The 25,786-nt window shown below is 42.4% G+C and overlaps 1 protein-coding gene and 1 pseudogene across 2 annotated transcripts in view; one reads left to right on the plus strand and one right to left on the minus strand.

Moving 5' to 3' along the window:
- Window positions 1-21,135, plus strand: part of LOC116533495 — a 36,959-nt pseudogene extending 15,824 nt beyond the window's left edge. The window contains exon 2 of the transcript XR_004261320.1: window positions 19,216-21,135. The product of XR_004261320.1 is annotated as a signal recognition particle subunit SRP72 pseudogene (transcript). The remainder of the gene's footprint in view (window positions 1-19,215) is intronic.
- TULP4 (TUB like protein 4) overlaps window positions 1-25,786 on the minus strand; it is a 277,124-nt gene that overhangs the window by 251,080 nt on the left and 258 nt on the right.

Here is a 25,786-nt window from a genome sequence, read left to right on the forward strand (position 1 = left end):
GTTACTATTTATAAATTAAGCAGAGGATAATAAAACTACCTTGAGGGTGAAACAGTTAAGTGGTTGGCTAGGCTCACTTAACCATTAACTTCATGAGTGTCTAGTTCTTAGGAGACAGTCCCCCAACTCAGGCCCAGTTGGAATTAGTGCTTTAGTCAAGTTACTAACAACCCGTCATGGCCTTTCAGGGGTCACTGGTAAACAGTTCAAGCCCTGATATTAAATCCAAAAATGCCATACTGCTGAAAAAAGATCTTATGTCAACCTAAAAAAGTATCTAACAAACTGGCAGCAGGTTTCTGAAGTACCACATGTAATTTAAACTGGTAGGGTGTTCAATCTGGCACATCAATCACACACAGATACAGGAACACAGAGATACAGACACATCTGTTTTAATTCCTTGCCTTCAACCTCCACATACATGGTATTATGAGAGATGATGACAGGTAAAGATTTTGAAAGATCATGCATTCAGCCACATAGACTATAACAAGATTCTAGGTGGATATGGCAACTCCCTCTTCACAGAGGAAACATCGAAGGCGCAGAGAGAAATGACTTGGCTGAAGTGATGTGACTAGTCAGAGCTACAACTGAAAACCCAGCAGAAGAATGCTTAACTCCAATACACATTCCAAAAGCAAAACAATTCCAAAATGCCCACAACCAGCTGCACTGCTGAAAAGCAAGGTGACATCCCATGGTGCCAAATGATGTGGCACAGAGAGAGCTGCTTCTCCTGGATGCTCTTCTGCACCCGCCACTTCTGAACCTGCATATGCAGCCCATGACACCACCCTCCAGCTTTCTTCCAGCCTTCTCTCAGACTCTTCCGGAATGCTCGCTGAAAAGGATAACAGATTGTAGGGAGGGGAAACAGTTCAATTCTTTATAGAAGAACTAGGAAAATTACTGATTTAAGCTCCTGAATGGGCAGAAGGCTTATCTAGTTTGTGCCCCTATGTGTGTCCAGCAGCTAGCTGTCCCTGCAAGGAACAATGTGCAGGAAGACTTCAGTGGTCGTTGGCCTGGGTGAAGAATATGATTCCTGAGACTGTGCCTCTGGAAACTGACTCTGATTCACACACTCTCCCAGGGAGCACTCAGGAGCGCTGTAGGCTTGTTACCAGTTACTTGAACCTAAAGGAGCAGACAGCCCACAACTAAAGTTTCTGCAAGAGCTCTGAGAACGAAAAGGGACTGTTGTAAAAGCTGTGCCAACCTACAAAAGAGCTTGCAGAGAATGATGGTGTGCTGTTTTTGACAGCAGGTACCTCCATGGACACGATATCAGAGAAGGAAGGCACTGGTGCTTCCCCCATATGCATGAAAGTATACCCTTTCCACTCCAACGCAGGGACTGCCAGCCATCTACCCAATGTCCAGTCTCCCTTTCTTCCTCACCAACAGAATCCCAGTTTTATTTAGGGCAGCAAAATGCCCAGATCAAGGACTCATTTCCCCACCTCACCTGTAGCTGTCACTGATGAAGCTTAACAGGAAGCCAAGTTGTTGGGTGTAGGGGGAGTTTCCAGGAAAGATCTTTAACGGGGACTAGCTCATCTGGAAGGTCAGTCCTTTGCCCTTCCCACCTTTCTTCTCCTCCTGCCTGGTCGCAGTGTGATTACTAAGCTCCAGCAGCCACCATGCACCGTCACGAACTCTGAGGCTAAAGATGGTGCATGAGAAAGGCAGAGAAATCCTGGAACCTTGATGACCAAGGAGCCCCCCAATTGGCCCACACCTACCTGCCTCCAGAATTCTACATGAAAAGTAAACATTCACCTTGTATGAGCCACTTATTTGAATTTTCTGTTACAGGTAGCTGAACCCTTCATATTAAAGAAATTCATATCCCTTGCCTATTTTTTTAAGACTCTCCATCAATCAAATTACTATCTCATTCTGACATTTATGGTTCATTAAATATCTGAATAACTGGATCTTACCCTTGAAGCCCAAGAGATTTACCAGGTCCCAAGAGGTTCAGAGGCTGCTCCCAATTACCTAAGTTCTCTGTGGGCAACATCCTAGACTTAAACTACCCTAAAACTTCAGCCCTAGAGCCTGATGGATGAGAGGAAAAAGTATACTTGTAGGCCTATCCTTCTTAACCCACTGACCATGTCCTCAAATCGAACTGCACTGTACAAAATGGTAGCCACTAGCCACATATGGTTAAATTAAGTACAATTAAATACAAATATATCAGATGCCCTAGCTGCATTTCAACTGCCCAACAGCCTCCATGTGTCTGGTAGCTACCTTACTGCACAACAATATAGATTGTTCCTATCATGACAGAAAACTCTACTGGAGAGCACTGGTCTAGAAATACACTTTTCCCTAGGCTTCTATGACAGCCAGTTCTCCCTGTCTCCCTTACACCTCACCAGGCATTTCCCAGCCCCCCATCTCTACTCACTGCTCAAATGCTGGCATTTCTCAGAGCTCTATCCAAATATACCTCTTCTCCCCTCACTCTGCCTAGGGGATCTCCTTCAGCATCACCTGTCATCCTTATGCAGAAGGCTTAAACACTAATGAACATCATATCCTCAGAAACTTCCTGCAAGAACCCAAGGTTTATCTAAATCATGGATGTGGTAGAAAGAATGTATCTGAGTTTTGCCCTTGTTCCTGGCAGAGAGCTCCTAAAACTCTTAAATGTTCTAGGTGACAGGACTGTCTTTTGTTATCTACGAAGAGCCACTTTTCACCTCAACTGAGTCTGCACTAATGAGGTGACACAGGGTGGGTGACACTCTAGTGTTTTAAGGGATGGGATGGCCACTCCAGAAGGACCAAGCATGTGATGAGAGGGCTGGAACTTTCATTCCCACACCTGACCTCTGGGAAGGAAGAGGGGCTAGGGACTGAGCTCAATCACATGACCAATGATGTCATAAGACATTGATACAATAAACACCTGAGCTCAAAGAGCTTCCTGGTTGATGAACACATGGATGTGCCAGAGGGTGATGCACCCAACTCCATGGGGAGAGGGGATGGGAGCTCCACATCCAGGACCCTCTCAGGTCTCTTAATTAATTGTCCTATGTGTCTCTTCCATTTGGCTGTTCCTCAGTTGTATCCTTTATCATAAAACCACTTTCTGTCAGTTCTGTTAGTTTGTTTTAGTAAATTATCAAACCTGACAAGGTGGTAGAAATCCCAAATTTACAGCCAGTTGGTCAGAAGTGCAGGTAGCCTGAGGACTTGAAACTGGTATCTGCCATGAGAGCAGCCTTGCAGAGAGAAGCCCTCATATCTGACATTAAGTTCAGGTTGTTGGTGTCAGAACCAAGTTGAAGTGACACCCAGCTGGAGTCAGAGAACTGCTGTCAAAGCATTATGACCTCTTAGCCACCGTTCTGATAGTTAGTCAATAAAAAGTGGTTAAAAACTGCAATAATTAAATGATGCTTTCAATTCACCTTGGATTACTGCACACAGGTTCACAATTACACAGAATATTCAATCCCAACTTAATCCCAATTCATAAGAGTTCTCAAAATCATAGAGGATATCTATGTACATAACCAAACAACCATAAGAGGAACAGCTATTTTTCATAACCTCAAAAGTCAGTGGAGTATGTGATCTACCCATGAATCAGTGACCCTAATGAGACACAATGACAGAAAGGGAGGACAAATCCACTGATACACACTGATTTAAGTGAAAATTCAAATTATAACATGAAATTTTTAGATTTTAGAAAAGGGCCTTTTAACAGCAAGCTTTCCTTATGCATTTAAATTTTAATTTAGGGTTTTTTATTGTTTTGTTTTTTGAGACGGAGTCTCACTCTGTTGCTCAGGCTGGAGTGCAATGGTGCAACCTGGACTCACTACAACCTCTGCCTCCCGAGTTCAAGCAATAATTCTGTTTCAGCCTCCCGAGTAGCTACGACTACAGGCACATGCCACCACACTTGACAAATTTTTGTATTTTCAGTAGAGGCAGGGTTCCACCATACTGGTCAGGCTGGTCTCAATCTCCTGACTTCAGGTGATCCACCTGCCTCGGCCTCCCAAAGTGCTGGATTACAGGCATGGGCCACAATGGCCGGCAAATTTAGAATATTTTATTTATCCTGCTTTTCAGGTATATATGTCCCATGTCAAGCTACCCTCCTTGGTTAAACTTTGGCCATAATTTCTCTGAGCCCAAATAATGGTGATATGAAAATAGGCTACAATTTATTTTACTAAAAAAGAACTTTGATTTTACAAAAAGGAGCTTCAGAATTTGTTTAGCAGGTTCAAATCTTCAACCTTGCAGGATTTCTTGTTAGCATTGGTGATGGTGGCATTTTGTTTTAATTTGGTTTTTGATTTGCTTTGTTTTGCTTTAAATATTAATGCACGGCTTCGGAGCTTTCACAGCCCGAGTCCTTTCCTATCTGTTAACTGTTGGAGTGGCGTCTCTGACATTTTTATAAACTGCAGCAAGGATGGACCTTCTGTTGAACCTCAGCGACTTCCTTAATGTCTCCCATCCTCCCATGGTTACCATGGAAGTCACCATTTTCTACACCAACTCATCAGCTCTTCCCTGGACATTATAGAACACAGAGAAAATAGTCTCTCTCTCTGGACGCCTGAGTCATAACACAAAAAACATGGGGCTAGCAGCCAGGTTCTACCACCTTGACCAAGGAGCAGGGAATGCTGGTCCATGACGGAAAAGGAATAACTCAGAAACACTGAGGGAGCCCACAGCTGGGAGGGAGAGACAGAGGAGAAGAGAGAAGGAAAGAGTATCCTTCTGGCCCTGGCCATGCGGCATTCTATCCCAATCTCTGGCTCCTGGCCTGGATTCCACAGATAGCCCAGAATCCTTCCAATGAATTCCCTTTTTTTGTGTTAGTTGAGTTAGGTCTCTTTCACCAGTAACCAAGAATCCCCTGACTAATAGAGGGTTCTACAGTCCTTTTCGTTGATTGTTTTGAAAAAGGCAAGACAGAAACCTACGGGTGGTTGACTGAACCCAGCAGAGTCCTAGAGCCAGAAAGAGACTGGCCACCCCTTGGAGCCTGCTCCTGTGGCCAGGGCTTAGACCGCATAACCCAAACTCACCGCTCCATACCAGGCCACTGCAGGGCTCCACAGCAACTTCTGGCAGGCCCTTGGGCCACAGACTAACTTCTCCAGACAACCTACCAACTAATGCTAGGTTAAGGGGAAATGAGTTGTTCTCTATTTCATATCACTGCTTTGAGAGTGTAATATGGAGGAGACAGAGCAAAGTGTTCAGGATACCATCAATGACACCATACATGGAGGGTAGAGTTTCCCCAGCTGCAAGGGCTGCAAATCAGACCCAGAAGAAATGCGGGCAAAGCACAACTCCTACAGCAAAGGAAGTAAATGCAAGCTGCAAAACCAAACGGACCTCACGTTAGAGACAACATGCTGATGATTTATCATACAGAAGAAGCATTCAGTATTTTTTTTTTTCAGATGGAGTTTTGCTCTGTCGACCAAGCTGGAGTACAGTGGTGCCATCTCAGCTCACTGCAACCTCCGCCTCCTGGGTTCAAGCGATTCTCCTGCCTCAGCCTCCCAAGCAGCTGGGATTACAGGCACCCGTCACCACACCCGGCTAATTTTTGTATTTTTAGTAGAGATGGGTTTCACCATCTTTGCCAGCTGGTCTTGAACTCCTGACCTCATAATCCACCGGCCTCGGCCTCCCAAACTGCTGGGATTACAGGCATGAGCCACCACGCCCGGCCAGCATCCACTATTTTTTAAGTCCATCAAAGTACCTGGTTAAAACATGATACACCATGATGGCCATACAATATAAATGTGCTTAAAGGTCTGAACTATACATTTTAAAATGATTAAAATAATAAATTCTGTTATGTATATTTTACCACAGTTTTTTAAAAAGACACATCATAAGGGTTTGAGAGAGACTGAATCCCCTCCATTGCAAACACACCACAGGCAGTGTACATGTGACAGATACATAAATAATGTGTTCCCTGGCCTGAGGCAACTCAGTACAAAGCTGAGGCTAACCTGAGTGGTGAGTCTGGGTAGGCAGAAATGAAAAGAGTCCTGGCTTTTCGTTTTTTGGAAGGAGAGAGGGTAGGTGTTGTCAAACAAAGTAGGCATCTTCTGAAATGAGTAGCAACAAAAATCACCCCACAGTCCATTTTCTTCAACCTACTAACACCTGATCAGCACGGTCGTAACATTACTAATTCCTAAATATTTCAACATAAATGGAACAGTTCCTCACTCCTCAGAAATCACTGCTGGTTTCCTATCAGCCACAAACAGATGGCAGCTCAGAAGAGTCCTGTTCCCATTATGCCAACTTGGCAGGAGGCTCACCTGCTGCCACCTGAAACACCAATTCCTCCCACCTTTACACAGAAGGCTCCCACACACAACTAAAATCCTGCCTGGATGCCCACTGATCAGCATCCTTAAAAGCACAGGGGGTAAGTTTCATTACAACTCCACTAATTAATAAACATAGGGAGGGACCACATCACGTCCTAATGTAATTACAGGAATACCGTAGCATTTCATTGCAGTTCCACTATATGGTTCAGACAGGTTCCCTGCCTGATTACACTGGGATGTAATCCAGTTTTGCTAATATATCCATATGTATAAGATTGAGAGCAGATCTTACATGAAACCTGAAGGAAAACTTTTAGAAATGCTAAAAAAGTCCCATTTCATACATATTAATACATCCTCAAAATTTTATTTACAATAAGACCACCCATCTTGTTTTTATAACCTCAACAGGATTCTTGTTTCTTGGCTACAACTTTGTAATTTAAATGATCAAAGACTAAGAGAACAACAGACTGTTCACAAGTTACCCTTAAGGTAAAAAACATGAAAGCTGCCTGTGTGTGTGTGTGTGGTATATGTGTGTACATGTGAGTATACATACCGCTACTAGCAAAGAAAGAAAAAAAGAATCTGGGCTGTTTACTTCATGAGATTCCAAGCAAAGATGCTCTTCTGTGCTTTCTGGACACACCTGCTAATCACCAGACCCTTAACCACTGACTGCTCCTTGCCTGCTCAGCAAATCAAACTCGGCTCTGGAATGTTAAGCCAACGTGTTCTTTAACAGGAGTAGCTTAAGTAACTACAGAGTTACTTTAAATAATAAGAACTCACTGCACTCATGCCATAGCCCAGTACTTAAACCCATAAGAGTCTCTGCTCTTGCAATAAAGACCAAAATCCTTAAATGTGGCACACAAGGCCCAGCAAAAAGGGGATCTCTCCCACGAAGGCCTCTGCACTTCCCTAGGGAAGCCACCTCTGACCCTCTGACTAGATCGATTCTGCCTTTATACCCTGTACATCTCCTTCATGGAATGAAGGAGTGAATAAAAGCTATTGCATCAGTTAGCACATCTTTGGTTGCAAGTAACAGCTAATCCCAACTCAAATTGGCTTAAACAATATGAAAATTTATTTCACAGAAAAAGTCCAAGGTGGGTGGGTGCCAGGCATGGTGCACCGGGGGAGGTTCTCTCTGCTGTTGGCTTGGTTCAGTCCTTTCCCTGATGTTGGCTTCATGCTCAGACTGGTAGCAAAACAACTGCGACAGTTCTAGGCACCACACCCAGACATGACAACTTTCAGAGGAAGAAAGGGACACCTTTCCTAGAGTTGTCACCATAAGGCTGAGAATTTTTCCAAAACCTCTGGACAGACCTCCTACTAATCTCATTGACCAGAACTAGGTCTCTGGTTCACCCCTACAGTAGCCACCTATGGAGAATGGGACCAGTGTGATTAGCTGAAACCAGTCAGGATTTACCCCAGTGCTAAGGATAAGGCCAGCTTCCCCAGAGTCACACAGGGGACAAGAGGCTCTCTAAACAAAATTCCAATTCTACTTAGAAAGAAGGGAAAAAAGAACATTAGATATGCACTAGACAGGGTCTGCTAGTTAACAACCTGATGTACATACTACGGTCCCCAACATTGTCTACAACTGCCAAGAGAAAGCCCCCACCAGCATCACCTGCAGGGGGATCCATAAAAATAACAGGACCAATGCAGAAGGGAGGTCATAGGGTGGGAGTGAGGGAGTAAGAGAAGGGACACACAGTTTTTTTGTTGTTGTTTTTGTTTTGTTTTTGAGATAGGAGACTCACTCGGCCACCCAGACTGGAGGGCAGTGGTATAATCTCAGCTCACTGCAACCTCCACCTCCTGGGTTCAAGCAATTCTTCTGACTCAGCCTCCTGAGTAGCTGGGATGACAGACACCCACCACCATGCCCAGCTAATTTTTGTACTTTTAGTAGAGACCGGGTTTTGCCATGTTGGCCAGGCTGGTCTGGAACTCCTGGCCACAGGTCACCTACCCACTCACTCTCCCAAAGTGCTGGGATTACAGGCATGAGCCACAACACCTGGCCAGGACACCGAGTTTTTAATCAGGAGATGCAGACTCAAGTCTCAAGACTTCTGCTTAACATCTTATGACTACAGGCAAATCTTAGCCTTAGTTTTCTCATCAAATATGAAAATATGTGCTTGACACATTGTGCAAGGTTGCTGTGAAGACCAAATGAAATGGCATATGTGGAAAAATACTTTGTAAACTAAGTGTTAAACATATGCAAGCAATGATTATTACTTGCAATGGAAAAAGTCACAAACCATTGAGAAAAACTCCTTGGAGAAAAGGCCAACACTCCTATCTGGACAAGCTGAAGTATGTATAATCTATTAATGGACACCTACTTTAAAAACGGTGTTTCTGGCCAGGCACGGTGGCTCACGCCTATAATCCCAACACTTCGGGAAGCCAAGGTGGGCAAATCACTTGAGGTCAGGAGTTCAAGACCAGCCTGGCCAACATGGTGAAACCCATCTCTACTCAAAATACAAAAATTAGCCAGGCATGGTGTGGCACATGCCTGTAATCCCAGCTATTTGGGAGGCTGAGTCATGAGAATCATTTGAACCCAGGAGGCAGGGGTTGCAGTGAGCCAAGATCGTGCCATTGCACTCCAGCCTGGGCTACAGAGTAAGACTTTGTCTCCACTGATTTACTAATGACTGGTTGGAGGCAAAAACCAAGATTCCCTTCTCCACTCTTTCCTCTCCTCCATAGGCATGCATAATAATCAGATTCTTACTGTTTTCTTTTTTTTGAGACGGAGTCTTAGTCTGTCACCCATGCTGGAGTACAATCTACACTCACTGGGGCAATCTCCGCTCACTGCAACCCCTGCTCCTGGGTTCAAGCAATTCTCCCTGCCTCAGCCTCCCAAGTAGCTGGGATTACAGGTGCCCGCCACCATGCCCAGCTAATAATTTTTCTATTTTTAGTAGGGACAGGGTTTTGCCATGTTGGCCAGGCTGATCTCAAACTCCTGATCTCAGGTATACCCACGACCTTGGCCTCCCAAAGTGCTGGGATTACAGGAATGAGCCACCCTGCCTGGCAGATTCTCACTGTTTTCTATATGGAAAGGCAGGGAAATGATGTTTTATAGGTCAGAAAAGGTTAAGAAAATTTTTAAAAAGTATTGTTAGAAGGGAGATCATTTGAATGCACAAATAGAAGCACTACTGGTCACCCACAAGAAAGCTCAGGTCAACTAACATTAACAGGTATAAGCTGCGAAGCTGCAAGATGCTAAATGCAGAAGCATCTAAGGCCTCCCTGCTAATGCTGTTTTTACCAGGCAGCGCACCTGATGTGAAGCCACCCAATATACAGCCTGTTGTGCCTAATTCCCTGCCTGCCCTCTCCATCTCTTAGTTCTGTCCATCTGTCCCCCCTCGCAGCAGGGCAGAGACAGGAGAGCAAGCCACAGAAGAGTAAACCTATCTGAAGAGTAAGACGTGTTTATCCAGGCAACATGTCTTGTCTAAACAATAAAGTTGGAAGACTGGTCATGCCTAGCACTAGATTCTGGAGAGTGAAGGCATTAATGTACAGGAATACATCCTTCTTCACAACAAGGGTGACTTTCTCTCCTAGGCTTAAAAATAAGCAACAACATATCCTAATTTTCCAGGCAAAGGAAGAACGAGACAGCAGAGTGAGGGCAAAACATCTTAGGGAATTAAGATGAATGAAAAATGGAAAATAGAAGCAGTGACTGACAAATCGAATGGGATTTCTGTAACCAAGTTTTGTGTGGCCTCACGCATGCAGAACAGCACCCTGCCAACATGTATGCTTCATGGAGCAGATGTGTCTAATAAGACCAATGCCCAAGATTATTTTCCATCTAAATCACCATGTGTGTGAAAGGACTCTGAACTGTAAAGCTGTAAAGCTCTACACAAACACAGACAGAAAAACCTACCCCATCTCAATGCAATGCAGTACCCTGGAAGAAGGACGTTAGTGAAAAAAATTGGGCTGCCCTGCCTATAGAGTAGCCATTCTTTTGTTTCTTTACTTTCTTAATAACTTGCTTTCACCAAAATTAAAAAAAAGAGAAAAAGAAAAAAACTGACAAAACCTGAAAGAAATCTAGCATTAAGCTAATAATAATGTACCAGTGTTAATTTCTTAGTTTTGACAAATGCTCTAAGTAATGTAAGATGCTAAGGTTAGAGGAAGCCGAGACAAGGTTATAAGGGCACTCTGTACTATCAAAAAGATAGTTACAAGGGAACCAACCCTGAAAAACAACTTTTCTATAAATTCAAAATTATTCTGATAAAAACATTATAGGTCAGGTGCAGTGGCTCATGCCTGTAATCCTCGCACTTTGGGAGGCTGAGGCAGGAGGATCACCTGAAGTTAGGTGCAGGAGATTGGTCAGGATGATGGGAAAAATTATAGGAAAGACACAAACCTTCTTGGAAGGCCAGAAGGTTTTGAGCTAATGGCAAAGGGCAGGTAACAAGGGATTGCAAAGGAATTTATCTAGATAAGCTTGTTTACCTATTTCTCTGGAAACCAACATTTATTTGATCATGCACACAGAACTGCTTTCTACTCGGGGTTGACAATGTTAATTACCCACAAGTGATGTTTGCTCTAGGTCTTCGTCATTAAATCTGCACTAAATAAATGCAGGCATCAACGGCTTGTGGGGGCTGCTATGGACTCTGGCAGGAGCCCCCTAGCCTGCTGATAGGCAAGCCTGTGTCTGTGTACTCTGTTCATCTGTCACTCAGCCAGAGTCTGCAGGACAGACTTGGCAGTCAGGAGTTCAAGACCAGCCTGGCCAACATGGCAAAACCCCATCTCTACTAAAAATACAAAAATTGGCCGGGCGCAGTGGCTCAAGCCTGTAATCCCAGCACTTTGGGAGGCCGAGGCGGGTGGATCACGAGGTCAAGAGATTGAGACCATCCTGGTCAACATGGTGAAACCCCGTCTCTACTAAAAACACAAAAAATTAGCTGGGCATGGTGGTGTGTGCCTGTAATCCTAGCTACTCAGGAGGCTGAGGCAGGAGAATTGCCTGAACCCAGGAGGCGGAGGTTGCGATGAGCCGAGATCGCGCCATTGCACTCCAGCCTGGGTAACAAGAGTGAAACTCCATCTCAAAAAAAAAAAAAAAATTAGCTGGGTGTGGTGGCACACACCTGCAGCCCCAGCTACTTGGGAGACTGAGGCAGGAAAATTGCCTGAAACCTGGAGGCGGAGGCTGCAGTGAGCTGAGATCACTCTGTCCAGCCTGGGTGACAAAGTGAGACTCCGTCTAAAAAATAAATAAATAAAAACTTATTAAAAAATTAAAAATACCCAACATTTGCTCAAGAAAAAAGAAAGGGCCGGGCGCGGTGGCTCAAGCCTGTAATCCCAGCACTTTGGGAGGCCGAGGCGGGTGGATCACGAGGTCAAGAGATCGAGACCATCCTGGTCAACACGGTGAAACCCTGTCTCTACTAAAAATACAAAAAATTAGCTGGGCATGGTGGCGCGTGCCTGTAATCCCAGCTAGTCAGGAGGCTGAGGCAGGAGAATTGCCTGAACCCAGGAGGCGGAGGTTGCGGTGAGCCGAGATCGTGCCATTGCACTCCAGCCTGGGTAACAAGAGCGAAACTCCGTCCCAAAGAAAAAAAAAAAAAAGAAAGAAAAAAAAATTCCATGGGAAAACACTTTCTAAGCAAATCAACAAGGTAGAAACAACAGAAAAAAGATGGATAGGTTTGACTACATAGTATAAACTTTTACACATCAAAATATGTCATGAACATACGGTTACAAGGCAACCAACCCTGAAAAACATTTATACACATAAGAGGTTAAAACAGTAAGAAAATAAACTCCACAAACTTATTCAAAAAAACAAAAAGACTGCATGTCTAGGTGCTCTATTTGCTATAACTGCTTCACACATTTCAAAACCATCCAAAATCACATTCAGAATCTCCTTCAACTACATGCTTTGTCCCAACAATCCAAGCCCTTTGGATTCTCTGCAGCCTGACAGTTCTGCTGGAAAAAGCAGAGCTTCAATGCAGCTTCCCTGCCAAAGGCTACTCTCTGTTTAATTTGACCATTCCTAGCCAAAATCTTCTAGAATCTAAAGCCTTTCCTCTTTGAGCCCAGTATGTCAAGCTTAGCTACTTGGTGCCTGCAATAGTGATCTGGTCAAACCAGAAGCGGGAATTCTGAGAAAAGACTAAGGGATGCAAAGACTCCACACTGTCAAAACTAGACTCAAATTTCAGCACCAGAAGAGGGAAGTGGAAGAGCTTCAATGTAAGTGAGCAGTCGTTCCCACCTGGAACTCCATTTACCTGGATTTTTAGAGTGACTCACATATTCAAAGAAAAGGCATCTTTTGGACGGTCACTGTAGCTCATGCCTGTAATCCCAGCACTTCGAGAGGCCAAGGCAGGTGGATCATGAGGTCAGGAGATCGAGACCATCCTGGCTAACATGGTGAAACCCCGTCTCTACTAAAAATATAAAAAATTAGCCGGGCATGGTGGTATGCACCTGTAGTCCCAGCTACTTTGGAGGCTGAGGCAGAAGAATCGCTTGAACCCGGGAGGCAGAGGTTGTAGTGAGCCGAGATTACACCACTGCACTCCAGCCTGGGCTACAGAGAGAGACCTCGTCTAAAAAAAAAAAAAAAAAAAAAGGAAAAGGCAACTTTTAAAATAAAATATAGTTACCCTTAACTCAGCAGTTTACATTAGAGCCAATCTATATCAGCAATTTTTTGGTTGTTATTTCTGTGTGTTTTTAAATGTATAAAGAGACCAGAGAATTAGAAGAGAGAATGTACTTCTTTCAAATGTTTCTCTATATGTAATAGTTTATGTTAAGTCTAAGTTAGAATCATATTTAAAATACTAGTTACACTGTCAGATTAAGAATTAATCATATTAAGAATTAAGAAGCAGAAGGTTGTAAATCTCAGGTGACAATGAAGTTCCACACATGACGTAATATAGAAACCAAGAAACAAAAAAAATATTTTCACACAGAGGATGATCATATTAAACCACTAAACTAAAAATTTAGTAGCTGAAGGTATGCATCCCAGTTGATTAACAATCTTCCAATAATGTTAGATAAACAATAAACCCATGCTATAAAATATTAATAGTTTGCTTCTCAAAATATTATGTGGTAACAGGCAGTACTTAAGGCCAGGAAGACACAAAATAAAGAGAAAGGAATTGAACCAAATTTTGACTTCTAGGGGCTCTTTCATGATCTAATTTGTAAATGAGTCAAGCCTCCCCTGTCTGCCTCTTTCCTGGGACATCTCATCTGGGATCCACTTTACCACTCTAACACCAAAGGAGCAAAACCTATTCTGCTAGTCATTAACAATCTAGTAAAAGGTTTAGCAATAAATAATGGATAACTGATGAAAATTAAAATGGTGAAGTAATTGGCTTAAACTGGCCTCCAAAGATAATAGGTTTCATTCACCTGATAGTGCTTGCCTTATCTCCCAAGTTTGGGCTGTCTTGTATACATCAGAGTAATAGATCAATTCCCTATTAGTAAAATCACATGCCATTTTTCTTGGTCATGTTGGGGAGAGAGAACTTCACCAACTAAACATGGATGAAGGATAGCCAAGGAGGTTCCATTTATATGATCATCAGCCGGCCAAGGAGACGAGTTATTTGTGAAACACAGAAAGCAAAGCTAAGAAAGGGAAGAAAATGTGATAACCCAAGGCTCTCAGAATTAAGAACAATACTCCTACCATTTCTGAACCACATGGTCAAACTTGAGGCTTCTCTATTTTATAATAAATTTATAGAAAGCTGATTTCAAAGCAGCTCATAAACATTATTGCTTCTATGTATCTCTATAAAGAAAAGCATTTTGGTTGGGAGTGGTGGCTCATGTCTTTACGACCCTGTCTCAAAAAAAAAAAAAAAAAAAAAAAAAGCAGCAGCAGCAATTTTAGCCTAGGAGGGACCCACAATGATACTTAATATTACTCTATCAAATTTCTTGCACAAAAATGCACATAAAATACAATTCTCATATGCTATCATCGACTACTACTTTTTATACTGTATCACAAAATTTTTCAAAACATTTTAATTGCCAAAAACTTTAAATAAATATGTTCTATATATCAATGTAATTGAGCAGCTTGTTAATGGTCCAGAAAAGTCTGAAAGTGATAATTAAAATTAAAGGTTGACATAATTAGATAAACCTGAATGAGAGAAATAATTTGTGGAGTTCCTATCAGCAATTTGCTCTCCACTGGTAACACAGACCTGGCTGTCATAGCCATTGAAGTTGTGAGGAGGGAAATGCAAAATCAAACACAAACAGAATGTCATAAATCCAAAAAGGCTGGGCACTGATGCATTAGAGTAAGCTACAATGGAGATAGATTCTGGGCAGCATCCCAATCCTACATTATCTAATTTACTCCTGAGTCCCTTAGAAGCAAAGCTGGGTAAAAAGACAAAACAGGATGTGTGCCACTTTCATTCTCACTTCTGTCCCAGTATTAAAAATAATTACTAATGGAATAAGATAAGCAAAATGTGAGCTTTCTGTCTTTTATTAAGAGTTATTGTGTATTACCCCAAGCATTTCAAATACTAGATTATTTATTTCATTATTCAGGCAACAGAAAATTAACTCAGAAAAGTAAAGTTCCTACATATGAAACACAAGACTGAGTTTCTCATTTCATGGGAAAAGATGACAGAAAAAAATGGAAAAGGCTCAAATTACTTGTAAGGTCTGGAAAAGGTGACCTCAGTGTCAACCACATTCCTCTTACAGGCTTCTATGACCCAATCTCTTTTTTGGAGCGGATGGGGTCTCGCTCTGTCACCTAGCCTTGACTTCCCTGGGCTCATGCAATCCTCCCACTTGAGCTTCCCACCTCGCTGGGACCACAGGTACATGCCACTATATCTTAATTATTTAATTATTTGTAGAGATGAAGTAGGTTTAGCTATGTTGTCCAGGCTGGTTTCCAATTCCTGGGCTCAAGCAATCCTAACACTTCAGCCATCCAAAGTGCTGGGATTACAGGTGTGAGCCACTATGCCTGAGCAACCCAATCTCTTTAAACCTCACTCTCTAAAATACATTAAATCCAGGCATCATTTATTTTTATTTATTTTTGAGACAGGGTCTCGCTGTCACCCAGGTTGGAGTTCCGTGGTGCAATCATGGCTCATTGCAGCTTTGACCTCCCCAGACTCAAGCGATCGTCCCACCTCAGGCCTCCTGAGTAGCTGGGACTACAGACGAGTCACCACGCCCAGCTAATTTTTAAATTATTTGTAAAGAGCAGGCCTGGCTATGTTGTCCAGGCTGGTCTCCAACTCCTGGATTCAAATGATTTTCCCGCCTCAGCCTCCCAAAATGCTGGGATTACAGGCATAAGCTACCACGCCCAGCCAGGCATCACATTTTAAATTCTCTAACCTGACTGTTAACATAAAGTTAAATTCTCTGATTATTTAACAACTCTAAACAGTAACTCTGCCTAAAATGTCAGTTTTGGCTGACAGGTTTTGTGGGCACACCATAAGCCTAACTTCTTATGATGTAGGTTTTGATATTCTAACGATTAGAGCTGAATTTGTTCATCTGGTTTTGTGGCTAAGAGGGTCATCTGAAGCTTAAGAAACTGATTACATGTAAAGATAATCCTGTACATTTTCTCAGCATATGGTAACATCACTGCTGATCAATTTTTTTATGAATATCAAAACTGTCCCAGCACTAACAGCTCAATTTGTTGTCTGAGGATCTCTGACACTACCATTTCCCCATGGTGGTAAATACACTTTTAATAGCCAAGACAGTGGAAAGGCACAGTTTCAGAGGAGAATAATATGGTACTGTAAGAGTTTTCTACACAAAACTCTTGATTTCCATAACTGGGATTGAAAATTATTCACACACACACAAATCAGAGGTATAACTGTCTCAAGAAGTTTAATCTTCCCTTTGTCCTCGACAAGAAACTAATAAAAGAAACATCCAGGAGGATGAAAAATTTCTGAACCCAGTGACAACACTCCGTAACATCTACGTAGAATTCAAAATCGCTAAGCAACAGTCTTGGAAAGCAGACACAAATGAGTCTTTAGAATGTAGTGTTCCAACTAGTAACTAGCTCATCAATAGCTGAAACATACAAATAAAAGCTTTAAGACTTCATAGCTTTCTTTCATAAAAATTTTTTAAAAGCTTTCATAAAAATCATAAAAATATTTCATAAACCATAATTCACTTAAAGGATCAAATTCTTAGACTTAACCAGACATTAATAGATATCTCACACTCCAAGCATTTTATCCCAGGGGCTCTAACATGCCCACTACAAACTGGGATACATGCTAAAACTACAAAAGGAAGGAACAGTAGAAATAATGGTAACAACATAATACCCCATGTAATGTGTTTCCAAATCCTTTCCCATTCATTACAGTCTAAATAAAGTCTTTAATTTTTAAAAAATGAGAAATCAGTATCTTACATTACAGTACCTTTGCAAAGCTCTCTCAAATCTATTTTGACTCTAATTGTGTTTCTGAATAAAAATAACAGAAAGGTGTTCAAATAAATCTGTATCCTCTGCACAGCACCTCTGCACACCTACAGAATAATTTCCTACACTCTATAACTTACCACACCATTATTGTTGGAGCTTTCCATAAACAATACATTTCAATTCTATTCTTAAAATACTATTTCTCTCATGGGTGAGTATCCTTGATACCACAAAAGTATAGAGACTGGTACTTCTACTTACATCAGAAAAAATATCTGATTATAAATTAGATTATAAATTATTTATTTTAAATCCATGAATTCAAAATTTTATTGTTCACCAATTATTTTCTGTGAAAGCAAGAAAGCAAGTAGAGCTGACCCACCAGTATAGATCCTAACATGGTAAAGAGATGGTTAAAGGGAAAAGAAAGCACGCGTTTATCAGAGTTTGCAGTCATTTTATGAAGATGCGGTGATTAATGTTTCTGAGCAAAGCATGCATTTAATTTTAACTAAATAGGTAGTGAGCATCTAGATCCTTGTCTTCCTGAAATGTCTTCCCCTTTCTTTAGTTAAAATAACCTCACCTCTTCTTGTGACTCCATCCCCATTCTATATGGTCTTTATGGAAATGTCAATTGACGCAATCCTACACACACACACACACACACACACACACACACACACACACACACACCTCTAAAGGGTAGGCAAATTACTCAATCATATGCTCAGTCCAGGAAATTCAGATCTTATGACAGGAGAATTAAACCAGTTGGTGCAGTCTTTGAAACCATGGTGAACCAAACAAATATCTATTAGATGGTTTCTGAAGCTTAGATCCTCTGAGCTCAGCCTTCAAAGTCTAGTTGTTCAGCATCTTCTGTGCCTATACTATTTCTAAGTACTATGCCTATGGTTATGTAACCTATCTTTTTCACTCAATAATATATCATGGGTATCTTTCCAGATTGGTTAGTATAAATGAATGTCATCACTTTCAATGGCTGCATGCAAGGAAGGTGATATAATTATTTAAATCAATTCCTTATTTAAGGTTATTTCCTATTCTTTACTATGCACATATATCTGTTCTAACATTTCCTACTATTTCTTCAGGATAAATTCCTACTTAATGTGGACTTTCTGGATAGAAGATTATACACATTTTGCATTGTGATACCTAACAGCAGCTATCTGGAATGAGTGCATCAATGTCTACTTAGACTATCCGAGAGTCTATATATACCTCCCTTCGTCTGCACCAGCACCGAGAATTGCCATCAACCTTATTATTCCCATTCCACACTGGAAGATGCCCAAATATTAAGATTACCAAGAAAAGGAACAGCAGAAGTCATCATCACACCATACTTTATATTAAACTTTACCAAATCATTTCAAATCCATAAAGATCTAAATTGTGTCTAGGCTGGCTACGATGGCTCACACCTGTAACCCTAACACTTCGGGAGGCCAAGTCAGGAGAATCCCTTAAGCCCAGGAGTTCAAGACCAGCCTGGGCAACATAGTGAGACCTCATCTTTACAAAAAGTTTTAGTTGACCAGGTGTGGTGATATGTGCCTGTAGTCTCAGCTACTCAGGAGGTTACGGGAGGAGGACTGCTTGAACCTAGGAGGTCAAGGCTGCAGTAACCATAATTGCAGCACTGCACTCCAGCCTGGATGACAAAGTGAGACCCAGTCTCCAAAACAATTTAAAAATTGTGCCTAAATTATATTGCCAACATAATCATTGAAAAATGCTGTCGGGCTGGGCATGGTGGCTCACACCTGTAATCCCAGAACTTTGGGAGGCTCAGGCGGGAGGATCACGAGGTCAGTAGTTCGAGACCAGCCTGACCAACATGGTGAAACCCCCGCCTCTACTAAAAATACAAAAATTGGCTGGGCGTGGTGGTGTACGCCTGTAGTCCTAGGTACTCAGGAGGCTGAGGCAGAAGAATTGCTCAAACCTGGGAGGCAGAGGTTGCAGTGAGCCAAGATAGCGCCATTGCAGTCCAGCCTGGGTGACAGAGAAAGACTCTGTCCCAAAAAAAAAAAAAAAAGAAAAATGCTATCTTAATCTGCTCAGACTGCCATAAAACCATAGACTGAGTAGCTTAAAAAACAGAAATGTATTTTATATTTATGTTTTTAGTGTTTTTTTTAATTTAAATAAAAAATAAATAGAGACAAGGTCTCGCTATGTTGCCCAGACTGGTCTCGAACTCCTGGGCTCAGGTGATCCTCTCACTTCAGCCTCTCAAAGTGCTAGGAAAGAGGAGACGAAAACAAACCTTTCAGCAAATGTTGCAGCTGAAAGCAACTGGGAAAAAGTGGCTCCAGAGAACTCGGGCCTTCAAGAAGGCACACATAAGCTGTGCCACAACACTGCATGTGCACTGATAGGCCAAGGCCAGCTGAACCAGGCCATAAAAATTCTGCAAAAAGCTGAAGACCTTTGCTGCACTGCTCATTATCAGAAGACGCTGAGGGGACTGAGGAAGACCCACAGGCAGAACTGGCCATCATTTATGGTCAGATGACTTATATTCTGCAGCTTCAGGGTCGAACAGAGGAGGCCTTGCAACTTTATAATCAAATAATAAAACTAAAACCAACAGATGTGGGATTACTAGCTGTAGTTGCAAACAACATCATTACCATTAACAAGGATTAAAATGTCTTTAACTCCAAGAAAAAAATGAAATTAACCAATGTGGAAGGAGTAGAGTTTAAGCTTTCCAAGAAACAACTACATGCTATAGAATTTAACAAAGCTTTACTTGCTATGAACACAAACCAGGCAGAACAATGCTGCAAAATATCTGCCAGTTTACAGTCCCAAAGTCTGGAGCATCTCTTACCTGTGTTAATTCAAGCTGCCCAGTATTATTGTGAAAAGCAGCACACAAAAGCAATAGAGCTGCTCCAGGAATTTTCAGATCAACGTCCAGAAAATGCAGCTGAAATTAAGCTGACCATGGCACGGCTGAAAATTTCTCAAGGTAGTATTTCTAAAGCATGTCTAATATTGAGAAGCACAGAGGAGTTAAAGCATGAGCCAGGCATCGTGTCTGTACTAGTGACCATGTATAGCATGAAGAAGATATTGATAGTGCCACTGAGGTCTTCTCATAAGCTATCCAGTGGTATCAAAACCATCAGCCCAAATCTCCTGCTCATTTGTCCTTGGTAAGAGAAGCTGCAAACTTCAAACTCAAATATGGGTGGAAGAGGGAGGCAATTAGTGACCTAGAACAGCTATGGAAACAAAATCCAAAAGATATTCACACCTTGGCACAGCTTATTTCTGCTTACTCACTTGTAGATCCAGAGAAAGCCAAAGCTCCTAGTAAACACTCGCCATTGTCAGACAGTACGTCTCTAAAAGCAGATGCTGAAGCTCTTGAAAATTCTCCTGGTGCTACGTACATCCTGAAGAAGGGTGGAAAAGTTACTGGAGATAGACAACCAAAGGAACAAGAACTGGGAGATCTGAAAAAGAATGGAAAACTGCCTAAGAATTATGACCCAGAAGTTACCCCAGATCCAGAAAGATGATTGCCAACATGAGAACGTTCTTTCTACTGGGAAAGAAAGACGGGTAAAAGGAAGGATCCGATTGGAAAAGGGACCCAGGGAGTAACTGCAGGAGCTTCATCTGAACTGGATGCCAGTAAAACTGTGAGCAGCCCACTCATCGCCCCCAAGACCTGGCAGCGCAGCCACAGTATCTGCCTCTATGAGTAACATCATACCCCAAGACACCAGAAACCTGCAGGGGCTCCAGCAACAAAAAAGAAACAGCAATAAAAAAAGAAGAAAGGTGGAAAAGATAGCTGGTGATGAGAATATTTTTGTTGCGGGCTGTTTTTAAACTAGTCTCAGTGACACTAGGAACATAACAAAGGTAACACAGCAAGTAGCACAGAACTGCTCCCTCTTCATCTCCATATTTTCATAAATAATTTCTTGTGTTTCAAATAGGGAAACATCTTTCTCAAAGTCTGCCTAGTGAGATATGGCCTACTGGTTGACTCACAGCTTTGTACAGATTATGGGAACTGAAAATAATTGGGCATTTACCCATCTTGGTATCTGTTGTATCCTCTATCTGCATGTGCTGATTTGATCTTTTTTCAGTTTCACAAACCTTATCTAAGGGTTCCCAGGATTTAAACAGAAACTACTTTTACTATTTCAGCTGGAGTCTGACAATACTTGTTTCTGTTTAAGTCCCACTTCAAATTGTGTCTTAGGAGAACTTAGGAGACTGAAAGTACATTCTTCTGAGCATTCCAAAATGTCTGCTTAGAAATAACATGAGATAAAGAGGGACATTCTTTATATATATATTATTGCGTTTTGGGGTACATGTAAAGAACATGCAAGATTGTTGCATAGGTACACACATGGCAATGTGGTTTGCTGCCTTCCTCCCCATCACCTATATCTGGCCTTTCTCCCCATGTTATCCCTCCCCAACTACCCACCCCCTGCTGTCCCTCCCCTAGTTCCCCAGTGTGTGATGCTCCAAGAGGGACATCACAGACCCCAGTGAGTGATGCTCCAAGAGGGACATTCGTAATACACTGATGTTCTTCACTTAATTAAATGAATGACCACAAGAAAAAATTTCCATGATAAACAGTTGAAATGTAAAGAAAAAAAGATCTGTTCATGTCCTTTAGCCCATTTTTCTAATGAACTGTTCATCTTTTTCTTATTGATTTTTATAGCTCTATGTAAATTGAGATGCTTAATATATGCTGCACATATTTTTCCAGTTTGTCATTTGTCTTTTTGCTCACACCATTCTTTACTATACAGACAATGAAAATAATGTATGCTGTAAAACCTGTTGTCAAATCTTTTACTTTATAGGTTTTCATTTGATGTTAAGCTTAGAAAGATTTTTCCCACACCAGAATTCTATGCACATTTATCTACATTTCCCTTTAAGAGGTATTGAATTTTAAAGGAGCCCTATATATGAATATACCTTTCCATTCAGCAAAATATACCACCACTATAACATTGCTGGGAAAAAAAAAACATCATCTGCTTCAGCTGCAATTTCAGAAAGATGTTCTATAATGTCATTATCCATATGGAAGGGAAGTGATGGGACCCAACAAGGACTTAACACACTTATTGGTTTTATCCCCCATGGGTCCTGTATTTTAAAGAGTTTCTATGCATTAAATAATAACTAATTTGTTTTCCTGTTTTAATAAAACAAATGTTCTATAACTTCTAGTCAGAGTTTATGATCAATGCCTTTTTGCTAAAATCAAGTACAAGGCTCCTGATCATCATGAAATACCACAGTTATAAACATTTAGTATACAAAAATCTAGAATGTTTGGCTGGGCATGGTGGGTCACGCCTGTAATCCCAGCACTTTGTGAGGCCAAGGCGGGTGGACCACAAGGTCAGGAGTTCGAGACTACCCTGGCCGAGATGGTGAAACCCCGTCTCTACAAAAAATTTTTTAAAAAATTAGCCGAGTGTGGTTGTACACGCCTGTAATCCCAGCTACTCGGGAGGCTGAGGCAGAAGAATTGCCTGAACCCAGGAGGTGGAGGCTGCAGTGAGCCAAGATCGTGCCACTGCACTCCAGCCTGGGCGACAGAGACTCCATCTCAAAAAGAAAAAAAAAAATCTAGAACATTTATCAACAAAATGTAGTACATACATACAATGGAATATTATTCAGTTTTTAAAAGGATGGGAATTCATCTGGGTGTGGTAACTTATGCCTGTAAACTGAGCACTTTGGGAGGCCTAGGTGGGAGGACTCCTTGAACCCAAGAGTTCGAGACCAGCCTAGGCAACATAGTGAGACCTCGTCTCTATAAAACAATAAAAAGATGCAAATTCTAACACTTGGTCTAACATGGATGAACCTTAAGGACATCATGATAAGTGAAATAAGCCAGTCATGAAAGGGCAAATACTGTGTGATTCCACTTATATGAGGTACCTAGAGTAATCAAATTCATAGAGATAGAAAATGGAGGGGTTGGTTCCAGGAGCTTCAGGGAGGGGAAAACAAGTTGGGGTTTAACGAGTCTGGAGTCTCAGTTTGGGAAACTGAACAAAGTTCTGGAGAGTGGTGATGGCTGCATGACAACGTGAATGTACTTAATGCCACTGAACCATACACTTATAATTTAAGTTAGTTTTTTTTCTTTGAGACAGCATCTCACTGTGTCACCCACGGTGGAGTGCAGTAGTGCAACCTCTGTTCACTGCAGCTTTATGGCAACCTCAGCGTCCCGGGTTCAAGCAATTCTTTCGCCTCTGCCTCCCGGGTAGCTAGGATTACAGATGTGTGCCACAATGACTGGTTAATTTTTGTATTAATAGAGACAGGGTTTCACCACCATGTTGGCCAGGCTGGTCTTGAACTCCTGGCCTAAAGGAATCCATCTGCCTCAGCCTCCCAAAGTGCTGGGATTATAGGCATGAACCACCACACCCTGTCAGGCTAGTAAATTTTATGTTATTTACCACAAAAAAATTAGTATGTTTAGTATTTATAATAACTAACTTAACATTATCTCAGCCAAATTAAGAGAAATTTGACATTTTAATTACATATTCCATGCAGTCTCACTAAAGGCAAATGTACAATTTCTGTAAGGCTTTTGGTAATACTGAAATGCTTCACAGAATCCTAAACGGAAACCCCTGCAGTAACTGAATCACAGCATTTCATAAGAGGCTTTACTCAATTTTTAAAAGCATTTTACAAATCACATGCACGATTGAGCCACTCTCTATCCTCACTCTCTCTATCCAGGAGGGAGATTGTTAACTGATGTTGTAAATAAGTGAAACAGTTGAAGTAACATTCCCACCTAACTTAGCCATGCACATGGCAGCCACTTCACAAACCTTCCTCAATTCAGATCCTGGAATCTATAGCAAAATGAAAAAGAAAGCCTGGGCTTCACACTGTCCTATGAACTATCCAGTGAGAGGGCTGAAATTTGGCCTGAAGGAAGGCTGCTGTTTCTTGACCCTTATTTCATTACTCGAGATCTCAGCATCAATGTTGGACGATTCCACTTAAAGCAGGCTTCATGTCCCACACATTGCACCAAACTACCACTCTTGGAGCTACATATTCAAGGCTAAAAGGTAAATATGATATATAAACAAAAACTTTCTAAATGAAGAGGACCAGGACATTTTAAAACACACAATAGTAAATGCATAAGGTTATTTCTCAACCACCAGAACTAATCATGACTTTCTAATCATCTCCCATGTATGAAAGCTCCATTGTGTTGAAAACATTTTTCCCCATATTCCTCCAATTCAGTACTACAGACTTTAACTCTGGAAGTCAACACCTCCCCACATCATGTAAAAAACAAACCAAAAATTAAATAAATAAATAAACCTGCTACTTCTACAGCCCTAATACAGAGCTCTTAAAATTCTTAAAGGAAATTCACAGCTTCTAACAACTTTCATACAAATTAAGTACTATTCTTTAAATTGAGGAACTAAACATGAGATTTTCTATTCACAATTTATTCATATAATCACTTCCATGCCAGTTACCTATCAAGGACTTAACTACAAGACAGGACACTTATGACTCTTCCATTCAGAACGTGGCTGTCACTGTACAACGCGAGATGAGTGTCCCCATGGCCTCTGTGGATTGCAGTGTGGCTATGTGCAAGGTGCCCTGTCACTTCTCATCCATCACAACCTCACACCCCAGCAATCTGGCGCTGCGGAGCCTGGGGAGAACTTTCCAGGACCACCGTACCATTCCCAGCGGGTTTGTATGCACGAACGTCAACTGAGAAATGGAGACCCCAGACAGGGAGGAAGAGGCACAAAGGAAGGACCCACACCTACCCCTACAACGGGCTTTAACGTTCTTCAAAACCTTAGCAATAACTTCCTCTGTGCTTTTTTTATAAACCTGCCTATTATCATGACTTAATGGATATCCTTAAGGTGCTGAATTACTGTAAAACAAAAGGGAGGCAGTGGAGACCTCAAACAGGGAGAGAGCCAGGAGACAGTTCCCTGGCGAGGGGTGTTGATTATTCCCAACGGGAAAGTCTTGAGACTTTCTGATGACAACGGCAGTTCAGGAGGTAGAAGGAATAGGTCCCTAAGGGATATCAACTCCGGAGAAAGCTGTGTCACCCTCATTTCCTTCTACAAAGCCAGACCGCCCTCACCTTCCCACCCCTGAAGCGCTGTCGCCCGGGGAAGAAGCAGACACCTCCCAGCTAACTGGCCCAAGCGGGTCAAACTTTGGGATCGGCGTCCTGCTCCGTGTTGTGGAGCGCAGGGCAAAGGGGAAGGATTGGTGCTGGGAGGAGCGGAATCTCCGTGATCTGCCAGAGGAAACAGCACAGACTCCAGACAGCAGAAGCGCCGGGATTTCCATGCAGCTGCCACGACAGGTGACCGGGCCCGCTCTGCAGACACCCGGCTCGCCCCGGGGCTTCGCGGAAGGTGGGGCGGGCGGGCTGGGGAGCCGGGCCCGGCAGGGGAGGTGGCGGCGCAGCCGGGGAAGCCGCTCGGGCCCGACGCCGGGGAGGAAGAGGAGGAGCGCAGCCCAGTCTCCCCGGGGAAACCGTTTTCAGGGATTTTCTGTCTCCACAATTAAGAAAAAAAAAATGGCTCCAAGCCAAACGCCTCCCGTTCTCACACACACACCACCCCACACGCACGCCCGCCCCGCGCTCCGCTTTCGCCCCATTTTCTCACACGGGGAGACAAAAGGCTCCCACAGACAAGCAGCGGCCACGGCCGCCGGGCCCGGGTCAGACGCCCCTTCGCGCCGCCCCCTCCCG

Source organism: Sapajus apella, unplaced genomic scaffold (genome assembly GCF_009761245.1).
Source record: "Sapajus apella isolate SASKATOON/1434 unplaced genomic scaffold, GSC_monkey_1.0 scaffold82, whole genome shotgun sequence".
NCBI classification, from domain to species: domain Eukaryota; kingdom Metazoa; phylum Chordata; class Mammalia; order Primates; family Cebidae; genus Sapajus; species Sapajus apella.